Raw genomic sequence first — 6,454 nt, forward strand, 5'->3', positions numbered from 1 at the left:
GGTCTCTGTGGGAGCTGCCCTAAATACCTCATAGCTTCCAGGAAGTAAAAGCAGACACCACTGGGTGCAACTACACAAGGCCGACGCACATTAAAGAAACATGCAAAGAACATGTTTTAAAGGCCTTTTTTTTCCATGGCTGTCTGCAAGATTAATAGAACTTACTGTATATAAAATGATTTCATCTTTTCCATAACTTGCCACTGAGGCCAAACCAATTTTAACATGTTTTTTTTTTCAAAATGCAGTTTTTACCTTCCACTCTATTCCTCATGCACAAACAGAGAAATAAACCTTCTATAGGATGTTTTATGGAATCGTTTTTCTACAAAACCTTCATTCCGAGTTGGAAATAACAGGTCAAACTCATTGCAAACACCTGCAAAATGCACGAATCAGTCATTTTGTTGCAAAAAGAAAACTCGCCACATACACACAAGCGTTCATAAAAGTAAACAGATGGCGTTTATTTGTCGTGTGGGCAAACAGCATATTCATATGTACATATGGATGTGTTCCCACCCCTACCAGCATTATTCTTCCATTTTACTGTAGATGTTCTCAGTGTCAGCGAGAAGCCGTGCATGCCGAGGCCTGTTCCTTAAGCCTGCCATTCTGACACACACAAAGGTGCTGCTCATCCAGGCTTTGTGTCGAGGATTAGGAGAGCAGATACGACGCAGCCACAGAGAGACGCATTCAGAATTGCGGCTTCCGTTTTCTCACATATTCTCACATTGGAAATAGGTGGTAAATGCCTGAGAATGCGACGTCCCATGAGCGCGTCGGAGGCGGTAGATGATGTCAGAGTGTAAAAAGTGAAATCTAAATACGGGGTTTTAACAAGTCGCCACGAGGGGAAAATCGTTAAACGGATAATCTGCAGTGTTATTAGCAAAACAAAGTGGAGTGTCTGAAGATAATTTAACTAGCCTGACAAGTTAAGGGTTTTAGCGCTGAGCTCAGAGAACGACACAAAGGACATCCAGTTGTTTCTAACTGTTTTCTGACCAAAGAACAGCACGAGCCATCAAGTCCAATCAGTGCTGCACACTTATGTCACAACCCAGAGGTTCAGAGCAGCAGGAAAGGATTAAAGGCCTCTGGAGCAGGATACATGCCATAAAAATATCACAAAAATACAGTCACACTAAACCTCGTCATCCTGGATTCAGTCGTTTATCTAAGTATAGGACCCGAGTTGTTTTAAAGCTTTTACATCGACTGACCGACTAAATAAACTGTCTGCGATTGTTCTCAGTTTTATGGCGGATGCATTATTCTCTTCTGGATCGTATATCAAACTCTGATGGTGGGAAGAAAACGCTTGAGAACGGAACTAAAAAAATAGAATTAGGCATGAAAGCTCTGATTAAGCCCGGATAAAGACTGATGTCAGTGCATGCACGGCTGTCAGTGTCATAGATTATTTTTAATATCGACGCCAAATAAACCTTTCGCTTTGCTTTCGATGGAGTTGATAAAAGCGAGACTCCAGCTGCATAGACGTCGACGCCGCTGTAGATCGGTTGGAGGCCTGTCTACGCTCATCTCCACATCCTCCAGCTCCCTTTTCATACCCCCTTCATGCTTTCTGTATCTGTCTAAGTCTCCCCTGCTTGGTTTTTATTTCAGCTGTTTGCCTGTGTGGTTCAAATCGGATGCCTTTAAAGACACACCCCCCCCCCTCACCACCACCACCACCACCCTTCTCTTCCTCCATTGTGTTAAAACTCTACTGGCTGTCAGTTAGTTCTGTGAAACCAGGGCTTCACTTCTTTGTCAGGCTTGCTGCATTGTGTCAGAAGATTCACTGGTGCAAAAAGAAGGACTTATAAGTGAATTGAATATATTGTGTGAAAGGTATGTGGTATCCTGAGGAGACTGATTGTCAAAGCAGAAGGAAGTGAAATAGTAATCGATTGAAGGAATAAGAATAATAGTTGGTCATAGGTGGATTTTTTTTATTTATTTTTTTTTAAGTAACCCATGAAGCGTCTTTTTATTTTATTTTTTATTTTTTTCACACAGAGACACAATACTGAACAAAAAAGCTGAAGTTTCTTGTCTTGAACAACTCTCTCGCCTTTGACTTCTTTAAATCTACTCCGGAAAACAATCGATACAGTCAATCAATACTGTTAAAATGTAGGAGACGAGTACGGGCAGATTCTCCAGCTTTTGTGCCGCAGAAGCTTTGGCTCAGAGTTCTAACAGAAATGAAGTTTCTTATCTAAAATGGCAGAGTGATTTCAGATTTCCTCCGCACTGTCAGCTGCTGTGACTGAAAATTCGGAATGGGCTGCCAGCACACTGATCGTAACGGATCACAAACAAGTACATATGTGGTATTAATGCAAACTCCGCACGGCTGTTACATATTAAAAACCTAAATGAGATTCTTAAACCGGCTTTGCATTTTGTTTCATCTATATTTTATTATTCTGAATTATCATCCTCCTCATCTGCGCTCTGTTTTAGACTGTTGTGTGTTTTACGTCGAGCTGTTCTCCAAATGGCGTAAATTTAGGTCTCAGATGAAAGGTGTTGGGTGTTTGAGTGCTGATACCCTGGAATTTGCTGCAAAGATACAGCTGGGATCACTGCTACAGATCACCTTACTGTGAAAAAGAGACTGATAGCAGCTGGAAAGCAAATGAGCATGTGTCAGCCATCTGGAAAAGTCGCAGAAAACACCATGCATCCTCTGTGCGAAGACAAAGGAGTGATTTTACTTTGTGAGAAAACCATTTTCCACAGCAGATGAGACGCAAACTGCAGTTCAAATGTGGACGACAACACACATTAGACAGCAGCTGTACACACAATATTAGACTTTTACACCCATATATCCTACAAGTATTTTAATTAAATTATACTTTTTATCTTTGTATTTCAGTACTTCTTTATACTTCAACACTTTTACTGTGATACATGTGTCTAAAAGGTTTAATTATTTTTCATATTTAAGATTTTCCATTCCTTTTTTTTCCTAACAAAAATGAATTAAACCTTTATAGGTCACTCATAGAAATACTCTAACCCTTTCATGCATAGTGGTCATTACAGTGGACAGTTATTCTACTGCTGTTCTCTTTTATATTTGTGGGTTTTGTTGTTTTAGTCCTATATTACCCAACACAGTGGACGCTCATGCACTATCCCATACACTAAAATTCATATCATTACTGTAACTGTGCTGTTCTTGATAAACCTGATCTGTACTAACATGTTTGAGTGTAAATCAGTTGCTAATAAAAAATTTAAATATGATAAAATGTGAGAAAACATCAGATTAGCTACATTAAAAATGTTTTCATTCCATAGTTTTCACACAGTATATCACTTTCTGATAAATGTTCCTTTGCTTCAAAAATTAAACACATGGTGTCCAGCTGAATGGACATTTTTGTAACTCTCTGAAAAATAGGTTTATTAAAAAAAAAATCATTGTTTTTTCCATGCCTAAAGAGGAACAAAAACACTCAGGATAAAAATCTTGACTAAGGTTTTCATAATTCATGCATGAAAGGGCTAAAATTCAAAATTTAAGCCTTAGTGTGTTATTGGAGCTCATAAGACTTTATTACTTTTGTGAAATTTTTCAAAATATTTTATTATGTAGAAGATCAAAGTCAGTGAAGTTACCATATTTGGTTCCTTGCCCGTATGTAGCAAAAAATAAATAAATCCAATAATTTTATATTTAAAAAATACAAGAAAAAACACATGTGAGGTGAAAGGAATATGTATTTTAAGACAGTAGAACATCATATTTAGAACATTAGACCAACATAAGTGCTGGTCCAGACCCATGCAGTTGGATCAATGACAGTGGATGGAGACACTTATTTTATGCTCAATTAATGATATATTTTGCACAAAAATATATCCTTTCCTTCAGTTTTCTCTGTTTCTGACATAATAACCCTCAACTTTAATCTGAGCTTTAATGAACATCTACATAATTAGTACATCAAATACAGGGAGATACCTGCTTTCATTTAAAAATGCAAAATACTGAACCTAATATTACAGTAAATGGTGATAAATTGGCGGGGGGGGGGGGGGGTTATTTGGGAGCTGCCACAAAAGTAGCACTGGGTCTTTATGGTTAATGAAGTTACCATATTTGGTTCCTTACCCATAAGTGGTAAAACAAAATCCAAGTAAATATAAAAAATCCAAGACAAACATATGTAAGGTGAAAGGAGCATGTATTTTAGAACATTAGACCAACATAAGTGCTGATCCAGACCCCTGTCCACATCCACATTCTCCCTTTGAACATCATTCCTTACATTAGTACCATTACTTCATGGTACCTAACAAAGCAGGTCCACTCACTGTTCATGCAGAGGTGGACCTTACAGACCCTGTAGACCACATCGGACCTGACTGTTGACTCACTGTCCTCACTGGAACTATTGCTGTCACTGTCTTGTAATGTATGTGCAAACGACCAAAAATAGTCACTTGCCCGATAAAAGGTTAAATGTGTTGAGTTTGGTTGTTTTTAATGAAACGGAAGCATCCCTTATATGTTAAAACCTCTTAGATTCCCTGGAAAATATATCTTGACCAAGCTGACAGCAGGTCTGTTTTTCTTACAGATACATGGTTCTCACAGGACAGCCATGTTATAGACATGAGGATCTTTCAGAGAGAACAACTGCAGCAGTGAAATGCACATGAAAAACACAAGAATACAGAGGTAATATGAATCCAAAGACATCATGTATAATAGTAAAACAAGGGGCAAAAACCCCTGCCTTGGAATGAAGCCACAGTAGATGTATTGGGTCTTAAAGTTGTAATACCACTGATGTCCACTAGGGAACTTATATTTCACTTTTCTATACAGTACAGGCCAAAAGTTTGGACACACCCTCTCATTCTTCGCATTTTCTTTATTTTCATGACTATTTACATTGTAGATTCTCACTGAAGGCATCAAAACTATGAATGAACACATGTGGAATTATGTACTTAACAAAAAAGTGTGAAATAACTGAAAACATCTCTTATATTCTAGTTTGTTCAAAGTAGCCACCCTTAGCTCTGATGACTGCCTTGCACACCCTTGGCATTCTCTTGATGAGCATCAAGAGGTAGTCACCTGAAATGGTTTTCACTTCATAGCTGTGCCTTGTCAGGGTTACTTAGTGGAATTTCTTGCCTTATTGATGGGGTTGGGACCATCAGTTGTGTTGTGCAGAAGTCAGATTGATGCACAGCTGACAGCCCTATTGGACAACTGTTAGAATGCATATTATGGCGAGAACCAATCAGCTAAGTAAAGACAAACGAGTGGCCATCATTACTTTAAGAAATGAAGGTCAGTCAGTCTAGAAAATTTCAAAAACTTTGAATGTGTCCCCAAGTGCAGTCGCAAAAACCATCAAGCGCTCCAACGAAACTGGCTCACATGAGGACCGCCCCAGGAAAGGAAGACCAAGAGTCACCTCTGATGCTGAAGATAAGTTCATCTGAGTCACCAGCCTCAGAAATCGCAAATTAACAGCAGCTCAGATTAGAGACCAGATGAATACCACACAGAGCTCTAGCAGCAGACACATCTCTACAACAACTGTTAAGAGGAGACTGCGTGAATCAGGCCTTCATGGTCAAATAGCTGCTAGGAAACCACTGCTCAGGAGAGGCAACAAACAGAAGAGATTTATTTGGGCCAAGAAACCCAAGGAATGGACATTAGACCAGTGGAAATCTGTGCTTTGGTCTGATGAGTCCAAATTTGAGATCTCTGGATCCAACCGCCGTGTCTTTGTGCGACGCAGAAAAGGTGAACGGATGGATGCTACATGCCTGGTTCCCACCGTGAAGCATGGAGGGGGAGGTGTGATGGTGTGGGGGTGCTTTGCTGGTGACAATGTTGGGGATTTATTCAAGATTGAAGGCAACCTGAATCAGCATGGCTACCACAGCATCCTGAAGTGACATGCCATTCCATCCGGTTTGCGTTTAGTTGGACCATCATTTATGTTTCAACAGGACAATGACCCCAAACACACCTCCAGGCTGTGTGAGGGATATCTGACCAAGAAGGAGAGTGATGGAGTGCTGCGCCAGATGACCTGGCCTCCACAGTCACCGGACCTGAACCCAATCGAGATGGTTTGGGGTGAGCTGGACCGCAGAGTGAAGGCAAAAGGGCCAACAAGTGCTAAGCATCTCTGGGAACTTCTTCAAGACTGTTAGGAAACCATTTCAGGTGACTACCTCTTGATGCTCATCAAGAGAATGCCAAAGGTGTGCAAAACAGTCATCAGAGCTAAGGGTGGCTACTTTGAAGAAACTAGAATATAAAAGATGTTTTCAGTTATTTCACACTTTTTTGTTAAGTACATAATTCCACATGTGTTCATTCATAGTTTTGATGCCTTCAGTGAGAATCTACAATGTAAATAGTCATGAAAATAAAGAAAATGCAAAG

The sequence above is a fragment of the Sphaeramia orbicularis genome, chromosome 6 (genome assembly GCF_902148855.1).
Source record: "Sphaeramia orbicularis chromosome 6, fSphaOr1.1, whole genome shotgun sequence".
Lineage (NCBI taxonomy): Eukaryota > Metazoa > Chordata > Actinopteri > Kurtiformes > Apogonidae > Sphaeramia > Sphaeramia orbicularis.